This window comes from Corythoichthys intestinalis, chromosome 10 (assembly GCF_030265065.1).
Source record: "Corythoichthys intestinalis isolate RoL2023-P3 chromosome 10, ASM3026506v1, whole genome shotgun sequence".
Lineage (NCBI taxonomy): Eukaryota > Metazoa > Chordata > Actinopteri > Syngnathiformes > Syngnathidae > Corythoichthys > Corythoichthys intestinalis.
Window position 1 is genome coordinate 35627201 of NC_080404.1, and position 16099 is coordinate 35643299.

The 16099-nt window shown below is 38.3% G+C and overlaps 1 protein-coding gene across 1 annotated transcript in view; it reads left to right on the forward strand.

Moving 5' to 3' along the window:
* cdh11 (cadherin 11, type 2, OB-cadherin (osteoblast)) overlaps positions 1 to 16099 on the forward strand; it is a 124811-nt gene that overhangs the window by 44284 nt on the left and 64428 nt on the right. The window contains exon 2 of the mRNA XM_057847974.1: positions 8179 to 8235. The gene's annotated coding sequence lies outside the window, so the exon portion shown is untranslated. The remainder of the gene's footprint in view (positions 1 to 8178; positions 8236 to 16099) is intronic.

The window sequence follows — 16099 nt, forward strand, 5'->3', positions numbered from 1 at the left end:
CAATAGTAAATGAATGGAAATAGTGTACGAAGGAGATAATTACAGAGCTAAACCTACAAATTCTGTCCGAAAATGATGTCCCTGACGCTAAATTCACTGGTAAAGATGTGAAAGAACATACAAATGTTCAGTTAAAGAGATGGCTTGAGTGTCAAGGGCTGAAAAAGATGGAAAAAAGAAACAAGCCGACTTAAGTTTAGCCTTAGCTTTTTTATGGACACCTTTTTCTTACGCCACTGACAATAACATTCGCCTGTTTCAACAATCTCTCCTTTACCACCATATGCCCTGTCTTTCTTATATATTACATCCTCTGGTTGTCTTACGTCTCTGACTGTTCTTTTGGGCGATTTACATTGCTATTTTTGTGTAGCGATCGCAAATGCTACTCGTTGACAGCCAACGAACACTTTTAGTTTTTTCATTAATAAAAAATCTTATTTCTATAATTCATTTACACTTCCCGCCTAAATTTTTTTTTTTTTTATTTATGTTTTTTTCTAAAAAACAGAAAAGGTAACAGTGGCAGTCAGACACCATTTAAATTTTTTCAGGTCATTCATTGTCAGACAGAAGCAGCACGCCAAAATGCCACGCTAAAAAATAAGTAAAAAATATCAAAATGGCTAACCTCTTCATCCTCTGAAGGGCCATGCCCCCCAACAAAATGTTTACTGCATATGAAATGTGAATGGCGTCACCTTGTTGGCATTAAACGTCCGCGCAAGTTGATCCATTCTTCACATTTTTTCCTCCGAGTCTTTGGTTTCGGGAAACATATGAAGAAAACATCCTTCATATGTCGTAATGTCTAGAGTCGTTTCTACAAGTTCCATATCAGCAGTGCTTGATTGCCATGTTCGTTTTTTGAAAGATTACCGGAAAAAACTAGCTGAAATATAATGGTTTGTATGCGAGGGCATGTCTATAATGTCCCATTTCCGCTTTACGATACGATGTCACAGTCTAAAAATAGCATTCGTGCCGTACGCTATTGGCTGCTTTCATTTTCACTCTTTTAATTTAGATGCGGTGGCGCGTTCAATTTGTCCTAAGTGGAAAATACGCTGTTTTAGTCTCCCAAACAACATAACACAAATATTTGGAATGTCGAAGTTAAACCCTTTTATTGCATTTTTCCATTTTGTGATCTATCTGCTATGTGCAACTCTATTCATTCATAACTCAAGGCATCATTGTGTAGTCAGCCGGCCATTTGTAGCACTTTTGGAATGCATAGTGAGTATGCGCCAAGTAACCTAGTTCACTACTCTACTGTGTATAAAAATGCCTCTATAGCGATTACGTTGTAGCAAATGAGTGACCGATTTCAAAAACAGTCAAAGTTTGCGCAGCGGTCATTGTAGTGAGTTGCTAAAGAGCTTAGCAGCCGGTGAAATAAAGAGGATTTTCTTGGGGCTGTTTTGTATGCAGTTTTATTATTGTGTGCATAGATGAGAGCACAAATGAAAAACTGGGATTGTCCACATCCTTTGGATGGGCCCCAAGTTATAGATAGATCCATGAATAGGTAGGTAAGTAGGTTAGAGCACCACATGTTGTGTATTGTGTTGCTATTGGCATAGAGAAATGTTTCAACCAGATAAAGATTTCCAAATTGTATTTCTAGGTTTAGGGTTAATGTTTAAAAGTAGGGTTTTAAATTGGAATAAGGGTTCCAAGATAGCATTACTGTTTGAATGGTTTTAATATGCTTTGAAATTAGATAGTTACAACCCAGTGTTGAGGTTCCTATCTTGGGTTAGGCTTTAAAGTACGACAGGTTAAGGTTAAATGTCTTTTTACGCCAGTGTTACAGTTTTGAAATTGGGTTTCAAGCCAGAATTTATGGTTCAACGTTGAGTTTTCCGGGTTGGCTTTATGTAGTTGTCTACTTTGTACAATTTGAGCTGATCCGAGCAGGCATGTTGTTTTGCTTTTTGTCAAAATCATACAGTTGATGCATTTCTTGAGCTTCTCCAGCCAGACGGAACAAAAGCACAACTTATTTAACCACACGCTGCTATTTTAAAAGCGGACGACTGCAAGACTTCAGATCGGGATGTAGTAGGGGGGAAAATAAAAATAGAGGCGCTGCTGCTGTCTGGAGAGAGCGTAGGTGCGCGACTGAGCATGAATAATACTAAACACCGCACTGAATCAGTTGAGGAAGAGGAGGAGGAAGGATGTTCACTTAATAGTCACTAAACACCACAATGAGTGAAGTGAAGAAGAGGAGGATGAAAAAACGGGAGGAAGAGGAGGAAGGATGCAACATTAGCACATGACGCTAAAAGTAAGATCTAATCTAAACGAGGACAATGATGTCGCTGTTATTTTCATCGTCGTTTAAGGATTTTCCCCGTCCTCAGATTGCACATATTGAGCACATGTATATGTCCAGAAATGGCGACGATGTAAACTAAGGTTTAGTTTTTGCTCAGTTTTGCTGTAAGGCGACAGCCTATACAGTTCTCTTGGGTTAGCAATGTTACCCTAATTTGGAGTAAGCACGAACGCCAAAACCCCAAAGCCCCCATGCCGCAAAATTAGGGCTGTCAAACGATTAAAATTTTTAATCGAGTTAACCATGGCTTAAAAATTAATTAATCGTAATTAATCACAATTCAAACCACCTTTAAAATATGCCATATCTTTCTGTAAATTATTATTGGGAAAAAAGGATAAGACACAAGACGGATATATACATTCAACATACTGTACATAAGTACTGTATTTGTTTATTATAACAATAAATCCACAAGATGGCATTAACATTATTAACATTGTTTCTGTTAGTGATTGAAATACACCACAAGGTGTGTAGCGAGTTTTGAATTAACTTAGAAATCAAGCCAAATAGTGTGTTTTGTCCCTTGACTGACGCCGTAGTTCCCTGTTTACTGGTCCATGCATTGCACCTCAGGGTCATTTGAGTGCTGGCTTCACAACGTACGAGACCTATGACAGTTTGTATATTGTGACTAAATATTGCCATCCGGTGTATTTGTTGAACTAAACGAAATGTTTGAATATAGTTTGACCAAAGTCTAAGTTTTATGTGTATTTTGCATAGCTATTTTGATTGGGAATGCCAGTTCTCTTTGCACTGTTGTTTAACTGTTTGAGAATAGGGCCTCATTAGCGCTTTTCTTTATGTGAACATTTTTTTGTTTTTTGAGAGATATTATTTTTGTTGTGCTTTCACTAAATGATACTTATGTTTGTTGTGAAGGAGTTGTCGAAGCTTATGCCAATAAACGGCGCGGTCCAATGAACGCCTGTGTCCACTTGCCTTTCGTAATATTCTGATATAGAATTATCCAAGGCACCCTGAAGTGCACGTGGTGCCAATGCTGTTTACTCGTCACATGATACAGGAGTGAGTTAGAGTTAGCTGTGTTAATGTTGAAGCTGAATGTGCTAATAAAGAAACAAAGTGCCAGCACGTCGCGTGTTATACCTTTGTTAAGAAAAAGTACAAAACGACACCTTTCTCTGCCTCTTACCTCTCAAGTGCATCATCGTAATCTGCTTGAGGCAATGCATGAGCGGGTCATTCCGTGCATGCATGAATTGCGTCAAATATTTTAACGTGATTAATTTAAAAAATTAATTACCGCCCATTAACGCGATAAATTTGACAGCACAACACTAAATTGTTAAAATGGTCTTTGCTGTCCTTTTATGGGGTTATTTTTTGTTGGTGATGGCCTGAAATAACCCGTTAAAGATATTATTTAAGTGTAGTTGTAAGTAGAGAGATCGATTATCGGGCGGGCCGGTTGTCGGCGCTGATATTTGGAAATTTGACGTATATCGGCATCGGTGTATTTTTTAATCCGACCGGCCGATATGAAAAAAATCAATTTAAATTTAGGCTATTTTGGCTCAGATTCAGCTTCGGCTCTCTCTCCTGCTCCAAGGTTACCTATGATTAGTTAAATGGTAATGGTAAATGGAGTTACATTTGTATTGCGCCTTTCCACCTTTTTAAGGGTTAGGGGTTTAGGGTTACTTTTTTTTTGTTTGAAGTTAAAACAAAGGTATATTATTTCTGTTATATTGAAATGTTATTTTATTTATTGTGAAAAAATTCAAAATTGCGATTGTCTAAGTTTTTATTTAACTTTACAACAGTTGCTGCTGAGCCTAAGAACTTGTATTTTTGCTGTATTATATTTTATATGGAAAAATTTCAGAGAGGCATTTATTTAATCTTTTATTCAACTTCATAAGAGATGTTTCTGAGTCCAGGAAATTCATGCAATTCAATATTATTAGATATTATTTTATATTTGTATGATTCAATAAACATGCCTTAGGCATTTCAATGAAGTTCAATGTTTGCGTTATTCAATTTTTTTTACGCCGATTTTTACACTTTTACTGCAAATGAATATCAGTTCTAAAAATCGTTTTTTGGACCCCCAAAGTACTAATAATAGGTATTGGTCCTGAAAAACCTATAACAGTCGATCTGTAATTGTAAGACACATTAAATGTATATTTAGTTCAAAACGCTGCATCTAGAAAAAAAAAAAAAATCAAGAAAAGTCACGTTTTCCAGTGGTGTTTTTCTAATCCTTGTAGATAAATTAGACATAAACATCATCCACAAACACCCACTCACACAAACACACCTACCCACACACACACGCATATCATCCACACATTTCACACACGTTCCGACAGCTTGAAAGCTTCGCCATGAGTGTCGCGGCTGTCATTAGCTAAAAGGCCCGAGGCTGGAATGAGACCAGAATAATTATTCTGATTACGGTCCCCCAACTGAGCTCTATCCAAACAAATTACGCTCCCGCGGATTAAAATGTGCCGTTTTTAAATGGAGACACTGGGAATGATGACATCATCGGCCTCTGCTTCGACCATGCAGTGTTGGTCCACACTTGAGGACCTTTTTTTTACCCTGCGTTTGCGTCCAACATTCCTACCATAAACTGTGTCACGAACATTTGTACTTGTAAAAGTCCATATAAAGGATTTTGACAGAAATCCTTTCATCCGCTGTCTTGGATTGTTCAAGCCATAAATTTATGCTTCGATATGAAAACAGATGTGCATCGTTGACCATAGTTCTTAGCTCACTTTTGTAACTTCCACAATCATTCTAGACTCAACACCTGATTTTTAATCTGGTTGATGTGGATTTTTTGGGGCATCTGATGGTGATTCTGGCATTTGGCAGAATGAAATTCTGGCAACTGATTGAATTTGTAGATTAATTTAAAAATTATACAGCGAAACCTTAAATGAATATGTATATTAACATATGATTTTTGCTTTCTTTCAACTTTAAAAATCAATATCTGTCTTGTTTTTAATGAATATTTATTTCTACACTCTGAATGGTCATACGATAACTTTCTAAAACAACATTTCTCCACCCTGTTGCTTTTAATGTCTGATTTAAGCCCTGTCTTGAAGAAAATAGATTTGGTGAAGTGAAATCAATACGAAACATGTTCATGTTCTCAAGGCTGCGGCTGGGCATATGACATCAAATTCCAGCACGTCATGCTGCCACCCTATTGAAAATAAAAAAATCAATCTGCTTTAATTCATGCATCGCAAGCTATTACGGAATCGACACGGTTGTCTTGTAACACAGAGAGCAGCGGCGGAATCGATTGTGCCGACTTCATCACACAAGTGTCGCCATTCTGGAGTGATGGCATTTGTATCTTGTACGGTACCTTCTTTGAAGTGAAGTGACTGACTGCGTTAGGTCAACAACTAGCAGTGACACGAATACAGCAATGCCTCGAGATACGAATAATCCCACTTACGGGTTTTTAGATATGAGCCATCATTCAACTGATGTTTAGATGTTTGATCCATGAAACTAGGAGGCTTGGAAGTGAATGATCACGTTTCAGTACCATTGATAGTGACAAACGACTACTCTATTTGAAATGGAAGGAGTTGGTGTCCCCAACTGGTTAAATCAATGGAGGTGTATCATCGTCAATGACAGCCAATGAGTTAGACATATTATGCACGCCTTAAAGCAACACTACGGAATTTTTCAACCTTTATAAAATATTTTCTAGGGCTGTCAAACGATTAAAATTTTTAATCGAGTTAATTAAAGCTTAAAAATTAATTAATCGTAATTCAAACAATCTATAAAATATGCCATATTTTTCTGTAAATTATTGTTGGAATGGAAAGATAAGACACAAGACGGATATATACATTCAACATACGGTACATAAGTACTGTATTTGTTTATTATAACAATAAATCAACAAGATGGCATTAACATTATTAACATTCTCTTAAAGCGATCCATGGATAGAAAGACTTGTAGTTCTTAAATATAAATGTTAGTACAAGTTATAGAAATTTTATATTAAAACCCCTCTTAATGTTTTCGTTTTATTAAAATTTGTAAAATTTTCAATCAAAAAATAAACTAGTAACTCGCCATTGTTGATGTCAATAATTACACCACGCTCACTCATGATACTAACCCATAAAATCAGTTGGACCCAAACGCCAGCAGAGGGCGCCAAACACCAAAAAACAAGTAACAAGCGGACATTACACTATACTGTCATTTTAGTCTGTTTGAGCGGGGCATGTGCGTTAATTGCGTCAAATATTTTAACGTGATTAATTTAAAAAATTAATTACTGCCCGTTAACTCGATAATTTTGACAGCCCTAATATTTTCATAACATTTGTTATAATATGTCGACAGACAACTAGTTGAATGACACCTCTGTTATGGCCTGAAAGGGTCTGTATCGCTTTCATCGCCACTAACTTTGAGGAGGGTGACAGAAATCCTGCCAAACAAAAAAACTACAAATGTGCTGACTGCTTTACGGCATACCTGTACGTCACTTCCCCCTTTCCCCATTCATTATAAAGATGGAAGTCGATGCAAATCCGTGTGAACTCTGCAAAGATGGCAGAGCAACAAAAGAGACAAAACGTTTTGTCCAAGGAGACAAAAAAAGTAAAAGGAAGGCTACCAGGATAAAAGGACTCTCAATAATAAACACTAACCGCGGAGCGCCGATGGGAGAATATGGTACAAAATCAAATGTTTCTTCTTATCAACATCGTCATATGATATTGTTTAGCCACAACTGGATAAATTACCTCATCCCTATTCATCCTTCACACAGCCGCTGGAAACAGAAATGTCATTCAATGCAACTGCAGGCGACCAGGAGATCAAGATTTTACGATACTGTGTGCAGGTCCTAATGAGAAATGCAGTCTTCCTTAAGGAAAAAACTACCGCTTTTGTCCACCTGCATCACTAAAATTGACCAAAACTGAAAGTTCCCTAGTATTGCTTTAAGCATTTCTCGCAATTTGAACAAATCACACTTTCTCACCTACAGAGTCCCAACAGAGGCACTCAGTATGTTCACAAGGTTCCAGTGGGACACTGTGAGGCTAAGCCGCTCGCTCCAGGGCAACTCATAGAGAGCTGACTGATGAGGGCACAGTCGCACATCACAATCATATTCATATTGTTCACAGTTCACCCTTGATTACTGATTTTATTAGAAAGGAATGAAAATTCACTAAAATCAGGACTATGATTTTGCTTTAAAAAAAAAAAAAAAAACTTTTAAAAAATCCTATTCAAGTAAATACTGTATATTGCCCCTCAAAAATTAAATGACAAAAATTGTAATCTCCGTCCATGAACAGAACGTAATATTCAATATTTGAAACAGCATTTTGGGTGTCGAGTCAAAAGCTGCCAAGCGGCGCGCGGGAAGCGTCTCTGCGAATTTAGTTGTGGGCGCGCATGAATTAAATATATTTGTGTTGTATTTCAGCATCCGCAGTCATGCGCGAATAGGCGGCACGCGCTTGTTTTGACACACGATACACGCCAGACGACAGTGACTCCGACAACAATTTAAAAGTCTCTAACCGGTTCTCCGCTGGTGCACCGTCAGCCTGCTGCTGCTGCTCCTGCTGCTCTCTGCTGCGACTTAGCTCGTTCAATTTTCTTGTTTTTCTCTCTGCAAATTACTACCAGCAGAGCTTTTGACAGCCAGTTGTTATTTTTAGATGCACAGGCCCCAGCTAATGTTTTTTATTTATGGTGACAAGTGAACACGATGAAGACGTATTGTACTTTTTAAAGGCAAAAGGTTAAATCTCTTCTTTTTCTCTCCACAGGCTGATTGCCGTGTAGATGGGAGTTTCATTGGATGTGACGCCAGTAATGAGCTAAAGGTGGGTGCTGCCAGTTTTGACCCTTCCGTTGTCGGTGTGTGTGCGTACGTTTGTGTGACTGTGTTGAATCAAAAGGCTTGTGAATTGACGTTGACGCGTCTCGCCTGCTTAGCATTCTGTTTAACGTGCTTCCTCCCTCAAATGGAGGGCGAGTCAAAGTGATGGCTGAAAGGAGGCCATTTTTCTCCTTTTTATCAAGGGCTTGAATAAATGCACTGCAAAATTGCATGGATTTGACATTTTGAGCGATTTGCCATTTGCAAACTCAACATATAGTGAGGGTGTGGCATCCTGGCGAAAATTTACTGCTGGTTGGGATTTTGGGCGTGAACCCGGAAAATTGTCTCAGTAAACCCATTGGTTTTGTTGAAATATTAGCCTGTTTCAATTACAAACATGGAATTTATTAGGTATGACAATCATAAGGAGAGACAAGTAAAAGTCTCTCTAACACTAACTCTAGGAGGGATAACTTTCTCCCGGTTATTTTGCAGACTATTTTTATACCTGACCGCATTACATTTAAGGTGCGTTTAAGGCTCCCCGCTTATGGAAGGTACGCCTGCATTGGCTCAGACAACGCATGTGCAGGAAGGAGCAGACTCATGGGTTACGTCATCATCCGTGCGGTTTACCTCTGAACTGGAAACTCATTACTCGCCGGCGGGAAATTTCGAAATTACTACACATTCTAGACGAGGGGTCAGAAACGCCATTTTGGGCGCGCTCTTTTATTTGAACGTATCATGCGGGAGCGAGTGTGAGGGCACGCTCAGCTTTTACTAGCAAGTTGTTACCGAGTTGTTATTGAAATAAATCTTTAGAAAACAACAACAAAAGCCTGACATCCTTACTTGGGATATTAAAATCGTTGCTAAGTTGCGCACCACTTGGAAAATAACAAATAGAAACATGGTGTGGTGCTGTGTATATTTACTGGAAGTGGAACTAGTAGAAACCACAACCAGGTAACTTGTATATAACAGTGGCTTAGACATTTGGAGCCTCTCAGGGCAGCCGTTTCGTGAGTCTCGCTCTCCTGGAAGTGGCGACAATTTTGATAGGCGAAAAAATCATGAAAGTGAAACTGGTCACGTGACTCTGTTACTTGGGGTACTATGCAGTTCACTTTTGTGGTTGAATTTTCCCTTACGTATTTTTTTATACACTCCACTTTGGTCGGCTTGAGTTGGGAGGGGCCAGCCCTGCTGCTTGCTGAGCTAAGACTTAAGAGCCAGATATGGCTCACGAGACATAGGTTCCCGACCCTCTGTTCTAGACTCTAGAGCCGACATGTCCAAAGTCCGGCCCGGAGGCCAAATGCGGCCAGTGGTCAAATTTCATCCGGCCCCCAGCCTCTGTCATAAATTCAATAAAGTCTGGCCCGCACACAGACTTAATGAATTGGTCAGCAGCACTGCTACCAGCATATGAAGTAGCTTACACACTAAATGCTGCTTCTCATTTACCCACTAAAAGGCAGCAGAACTCTAAGCAACATTACTCCGTGTGACCCTTTACTTACAATTTTCTAAAATGGCGGTAATCAACAAAAAAAAAACAAAAAAAAAGAAAGTTGACTGCGTTGGCCGACGCTTCAAGGATAGGTGGGAATTTGACTACTTCTTCAGTAAAATACGCAACAACTGTGTCTGCCTCATTTGCAAAGAGACAGTCGCTGTTTTTTAAGAGTTCAATGTGAGGCAATATTACCAAACAAGACACACTGACATGTACGACAAGATTACAGGGAAGATACGCAGCGAGAAATTGAAGCCACTTGTAGTTAGCTCGCAAGAGGCCGAGAGTCGAAAGAGAACACCACACAGGCTAGTTGTGAGATTGTTGAAATTATTTTTAAAAAATAATAAAGCAAATGTGACACACAAAATGGCTTGCTAAAATTTGCCTAAATATACTGGACTGTCTCAGAAAATTAGAATACACAATATTCTAATTTTTTGAGACAGTCCTGTGTATATATACAGGACTGTCTCAGGAAATTAGAATACACAATATTCTAATTTCCTGACTGTCTCAGGAAATTAGAATATTGTGTATTCTAAGACAGTCAGGAAATTAGAATATTGTGTATTCTAATTTCCTGAGACAGTCCTGTATATATACACAGGACTGTCTCAAAAAATTAGAATATTGTGTATTCTAATTTTCTGAGACAGTCCAGTATTGTTCTACGTAAAGGACGTCAGCCCAGGTCGGCCCCCCACATTTTTACCACACCAAATCTGGCCCCCTTTGCAAAAGGTTTGGACACCCCTGCTCTAGAGGATAATCTGTAAACTATGGCTGTGGAAAAGAGGAGCAGAAATGCTGTCTTGATCGTTGGCCTCCATTGTTTACAATGCAGTAATGCCACACTAAAAATGGCAATGGCGCGCGCCATGATGTCACTTCCTTTGTATCCGATGATTATACGGAGACATCAGTCTATATTAAGTCTATATTAAGCAGCGGGTCCATAGTTTATAACATAACATGGCTATCTACCCCGTACAAGAGCATATATGGAGAAGAGAAACTTTAGTGTAGCCAACATGCCGTATAGTCTAACAAACAACACATTTAAGGCCATTATCCGTTCTAGTGCAGACGTAAGCTATGTCATGCCAAACAATACACAGGTTTGCCGTTTTGCCTGAAGTGGTCCTTATGGGTTTTTTTGGCCAGATTTGTTCTGGAGATTTTGGTGCAATGGCTACTAGACAAATGGATGGTGCCATGCATCTCGTGATTTAAAACTCAAGCCCCTGATGCCAGTTTAACTAAGCAACATGGACTTTGGTACATTTGTAAATCATGAGGAGACTCAGAAAAAAAGTCTCAGAAGCCATGCCATGGAGGACACAGGAAATCTGACATTTTTGTTTTGAATTGGCCATCGAGGGTTATTTTAGTCAGAGTTTCTCCAAAAGCTCGCTCTACAGATTTTGTCCAATGGTTACTAGACAGATGGATGATGCCATATAATGCTTTAAAAAAAATAAATAAAAAAATCCAGACCCAGAAGCATTTCACTCAGCAAGATGAAATTCAGTAGATGTGTCTATCATAAGTGGGCCCAGGAACACATTCTCAGTAATCCACACCATAAAAAGACACAGGAAGTCTTCCATCTGAAATCAAGAAGACATTTAAGTAGTTTTGGCAGTTTTAAGGGCTCCGTCAGAGATTAACTTGTTGTATGGTATTTCCTTCCAATTGCTACCAAATTTTGAATTTATAATAGACAAAACTGACAAGTATGCCATATTAGGATTAGTTTCCTTATTGCTACTAGATGTGGGTGATATAGCCTCAAATTAACAGCATTTTTATTGCACACAATATTTAAGACACCCTTGTTTTACACAAGTACACTGCAATTTAAATAGCGCAAATCTAATGCGATGACACAGCTTGAAATGGGAAAAAAATTTGGACAAGTGTTTAACTTCACAAGTCAAACATACCATAACAGTTTAAAACTAACACTTTAAAACTTGAACTTTAGTTTTTACTTTGTAGCGTCCAACATGAAGGAACACCAAGATGTCAAAAAAATTTGCAGGCAGTGACAATTCTACAATTGGCAGCCCAAGTCAATGCAACATCTACACATACACGTCAGTGTTAGCATACTTAATTAAGTTGGACTATGATTTTTACACTTAGAAAGGCGCACCATGAACTATGTCTGGACATTTCACACCATTTTTCTTCGACTTAAACTTTCATTGCAAATTGCGCGTGCCTGACGTCATTCGCCAGCAAGTCTGCATTAAATCTCCGTTCCCAAGAAACAATGTAAGGGGCCAACCAAAGATTTTCAGGGCATCCATATTAAATGCTAATTTGAGGACAATTTCTGCATTATTAGTATACTCGTGCTCTTCGAAATTGTTGTACTGGTAGGGCTTACTGACACTATTTTTCAGTGGTTCACATCCTATTTACATGATAGGGATTTCTTTGTGTCAATCGGAAACCATCAGTCAGAACGAACCAAATTCACGTGTGGAGTCCCTCAAGGGTCAATTCTTGGACCACTCTTATTTAACATCTATATGCTTCCCTTAGCTCAGATTATGGAACAGTATGACATCTCCTATCACACCTATGCAGATGACACACAACTGTACATTTCTGTGTCCCCACATGATTATAGTCCCTTAGTCTCCCTCAGTAAATGCATTCATCAAATCAATGAATAGATGTGCCAGAATTTTCTCCAGTTAAATATGGAGAAGACAGAAGTGATCATTTTTGGGCAAAAAAAGGAAAGGTCAAAGATAAGCAGGCACCTTAGCACAATGTCACTTACAGCTACAAATCAAGTCAGAAACCTTGGCGTAATTATTGACTCAACCCTAAAATTTGATAGCCATCTAAAGTCCGTCACTAAATCTGCTTATTACCAACCAAAAAATATAGCCAGAATTAAGGGGCTTCTGACTCAACAAGACATGGAAAAACCTATGCTCGCATTCATTTTCAGCAGATTGGACTATTGCAACGGTATATTTACAGGTCTTGATAAAAACAGTCAGGAAGCTGCAGCTAGTACAGAATGCTGCAGCCAGAGTCCTCACAAATACAAGGAAGCTGGACCACATTACACCGGTTTTGAAATCGCTACACTGGCTTCCAGTGAGTCAAAGGATAGACTATAAAATACTACTGCTCGTCTACAAAACACTTAATGGCCTTGGACCAAAATACATGCTGTATTTATTAGATTCCTATGAGACATCTTGACCCCTGTGGTTGTCTGGAACCGGTCTCCTGCATGTTCCAAGAACAAGAACCAAGCAGGGTGAGGCAGTATTTAGTTATTATGCTCCTCACCTCTGGAACAAGTTACCTGAACGTCTGAAGTATGCTCAAACTGTTAGCTCCTTTAAATCAGGGCTAAAAACGCTTTTGTTTAGCACTGCATATCCATAACTGTCTATATATTTCAATTTACTTGGTTTCTATTCCTCTTGTGCTTATCTCCATTGTTGATTTCAATTATTACTAGTAGTAGTAGTTTTTGTTTTATTTTTATTTATTTATTTTTATTCTATTTGTGATTAAATGCGATTTTTATGTATGATCTTATTTCCTATTTTGATTGTCTTGGTTTTTACGTTGTATTGATTTAAATGTGATTTTTATTATCTTCATGTGATGTAAAGCACTTTGAATAGTCTTGTGTTGAATTGTGCTATATAAATAAATTTGCCTTGCCTTGCCTTGCCTTACTGTATAAAACACGTGTACATCTCTAGCAACGTTGTCCGTAACATCTGATGTCATCATATCACTGCAGTTTAACGCATTTTTTCTAAATTCATATCACCACCAAAAATATAGTAGAGTAAAACCTTAATTGCTAACAGAATAATCTATGAGACAGATTGATGAGTTTGCAACTTTACTTTGGAAATGTCCAAAATGACTCAAAAATAGCAGCTTCAAATGCAGATGGCAAACTATTTGTCTTTTCATTCATAGATTATTGAGACTCGTATCATGCTGCCTTGTGAAACTGTTCAGTTAGGAAAATTTAACCCAAACTTTTTCTTGTATTTTTTTCTGTAAATGCTTCCCTGGATAATTAATTGTTTGGCCAGCCCGCAGCAGCATGTTCAAAAGCACTTGTAAAAATGTATTTTATATGATCTCATGAAAGCGGAAAAAAATAGTGAAAATAAGACATTTGCCCTCCGGTGACGCCTTCTCAAAGTCGTGCATATCGCAGACGCCACAACTCTTTTACGCGTCTAACCCCTCCTCCCAATTGCCTGGAAGAGTTGAATAGATTAAAAAGGTAGATCTAATCGATACTGAGAGTGCTTATCAGCGGCTGGCAGGGCCGACGAGCCGATTTCAGAGGGACACGTTCTAATCCTTCAAATTCACGCTGGAAAACAGAAAAGATGAATTACATGAAACCGTCCACAACTTTGGATCGTGACTCAAAAAGTCCAATTTAACTTTAATTTGAACCTACAGGTCTTGGGTTGGAGCTTTAATTCTGTGCCTAATGAAGCGGCTGCTAAGTGTATAGTCAAATGTTAGCACTTTGCCTGTAAGGCCTGCACGTATATATGTATTTTTTTATTTATTCTCAAAAAGTGACAGTGACGGGTGTCTGGCAGGGGTGATAAGCAGCAGGTATTAGCCAGTGAAGGCGGAGATTCCCACAAAAACGGTAGCAGGCCGAGTTTTAATGCCCTTTACTCGTATTGATTAGCCTGCAGGGCTGACTGATCGGCAGTGAGATACAGGAGAGCACACATCAATAAAAACCCGTGGCCAGCTTTTTAAAGGCGCGCCGACACACAAAAGAGGAATAAATTACACTTTGCTCTGCTCGCCTGCAAAAGTTGTTTGGTGCCTAAAAAGCCAGATGAGCAAAATAAACATTCAAACAGCTTCTCATTTGGAAAAGCACTACTTTTGTGGAAACTTTTCATGACAATTTGAGCTTTTGTGACATCCAATCCATTTGAACTGGGAGGGCTGGCATTTAATCCGTTTTGACTGAGAGGGTTGGGCAGCAATCATTCACTGCCGACCTTACTAGTCAAAATTGATTGGATTGGATCCCCATCAATGTTTGAGTGGCATTTTTTTTCTTTCAAGAATGTTGTATGTGGTCAGCTCAAAACTTGATATCGCTTTCATGGAGTAACATAAAAAACATATCAATTATTCCATTTCATTTAACTCAAAGTCCATATTGTCGAATAGCATCCACTGACATCGGCTGAAATTTACATTTTATAAACTTGAATGTGATTTACTTAACATGTTTCAGCCACATTTATTTTTATTCACCAATCAAGAAATACTCAGCTTTTGATTAATTGAATGATATTTTTATGTTTGTGCATGTAGTCTGCAGTGTAGGAAGTATCCAGAGAAGGTTTGAAACGAACGAATGAAAAGCTTGTAAGGCATGCACTATCAGAGGATAATAAGAGCATTACGAAGAGTGAATGGAGTGAAATTGCTTTCCTAGGACTGACGAGGACGCCGGGTACAGCGAGTTGAGTATGAGAGATGACAGGCTTGATCAGGCAGCACAAAAGTCGCATGTACTATCAGGTTGTGAACCAGAATTGCTGCTTCTGTTCCTCTTTTAAGTGAGGCTACTGGAAGTAATTTGGCTTGATGAAATGGTGACCAACATATTCCAAGCAAATTCCATCTTGTTGACACCTTTTCAATTTTAGATTGTCTGCAGGTATAATGAGTGTAGATTTAAAAAAGAGTGTTTAATAGATTTTTTTAATGTATATATATATATTTTTTTTTTAATTGTTTTTTTTACCATAAAAGATACTACTACAACCGATTTGTTTATGTGTCAAATATCTCGCATCAATGTCAAGGTCTATAGTTATTCATTTCTGTTCAATCTGATTAACATGTCAACTCGGCTTACTCAACCCAACTCAAATGTACTTCAATGACACATTTACAACAGCCGCATCAAAACCGTTTGGTTTATCTTTTATTCAATGACAAATCCATGACAAAAACACATTTGAATGTTGATATATTCGATGGCGCACTAAATGCACAAAAATAAAATTGATTGCGATTCAGTTTCTTATTTGGCTTACAAAATGCCAGAATTGCTTTAAGTCAAGGCAGATTTTTGCAATTGTCCTATTTTAACCTAACACCTAAGCCTATTTTGGCCGAATTTGCATGCCTTTGATGTTGCCTTTATGTTTCAAAGAAAAAACTGTTCACAATGGCCAGGTCGGGTCCCATTTTTCAGGACACCATACCCTTATGTCCAAACTGTTGTTTTCTTCACTGACCAATTGTAATCAACATTTTGGACCCAAAAACACACAAAAAAATG